Source organism: Arachis ipaensis, chromosome B07, assembly GCF_000816755.2.
Source record: "Arachis ipaensis cultivar K30076 chromosome B07, Araip1.1, whole genome shotgun sequence".
In the NCBI taxonomy this organism is placed as follows: domain Eukaryota; kingdom Viridiplantae; phylum Streptophyta; class Magnoliopsida; order Fabales; family Fabaceae; genus Arachis; species Arachis ipaensis.
Window position 1 is genome coordinate 2111093 of NC_029791.2, and position 1249 is coordinate 2112341.

Genomic DNA, 1249 nt, shown 5'->3' on the forward strand with positions numbered 1-1249 from the left:
CTGAAAAATAGTTATTTTTCTAATTAAAATATTGAAAATGAAATTAAAAGAAAAAATGCTAGTCAAGTATATATATCCATCCTACATGTTCATAATTGAAGAAGAAAATAAGTATAACCACAAATAAAATATATATTTTATAATAAATATATCTGTTTACATCATCAATAGTACTGTATTTTAAAAGAATGCTTATCCTCCAAAAGCTTTTTCCTTACTCTTGTCTTCTTTTTGAGGGTTACTTTAATTAGAAAGGAGTCAATGTGTTGTTTTATGTGAGTGTATGTAGTTACTTCCTAGTTTCTACACATCATTGTGCTTTCTGAGTTATGTCCCCTTGTATCTCAACTAATTTTGCTTTCTTCATTATTATTATTCATAGCATCTTATATATATTATCACACTATGTCCACATTTATTATGAATGCATGGTAGGTAATGTATATGTTGCCTTTTGTACCTTATGTTGCATATGCCATTATTAGTTAGTTACAATTCTCTTTTTATGTCTTCTTCTCTTCAATCTAACATCACCATTATTTCTTCATATATTTTATCAACAAGAGTAAAGTATTATTTTTTTTTCCAACGTTTAAGGTAAGTTATATTTGTATATCCTTAATGTTTAAATCGTTCTATTTTTATTCCTAATATTTATAAAAGTGATTTAATGTTATTTTGCGATCAATTATACCAATAGATCAGATTGTATTTTTTAATTATTCTCATTTGTATGTATTTATTCTCAATTAGGTCTCAGTTGAATGTGTTCGATTTCAATATTGTATCTATTATTTATATTCAGGTTCAATTATGTCTCTAAAAATAAAGGTGAATTATGTAAATGTTGCAGGGATTAGTTTTAATTTTTGATGAGCTATTATTTGGAGCAGATCATCGATTCTGTCACAGATATTTGTATTTTAACTTCAAGAATATATTTTTAGAACTCCAACTAAAGTTCATGGTGTGTAATTGACGGCAGAATAACATTGAATAATATTGAATCACTTTTACAAATATTAGAAATACAAATAGAATGATTTAAACATTAAAGACACAAATAAAACTTATCCCAAACTTTGAAAACAAAAATAATACTTTAATAACCATTCAAATAGGTTATTGTGAGTATAGGACCAATATCTTAGTAAAGGCCCAATAGTGTATGAGGCAAACTAAATTGTTATAGTTAATTAATAATAAATAATAATAAAAAGTCAAGTTTTAATTAATTAATATTAATCAA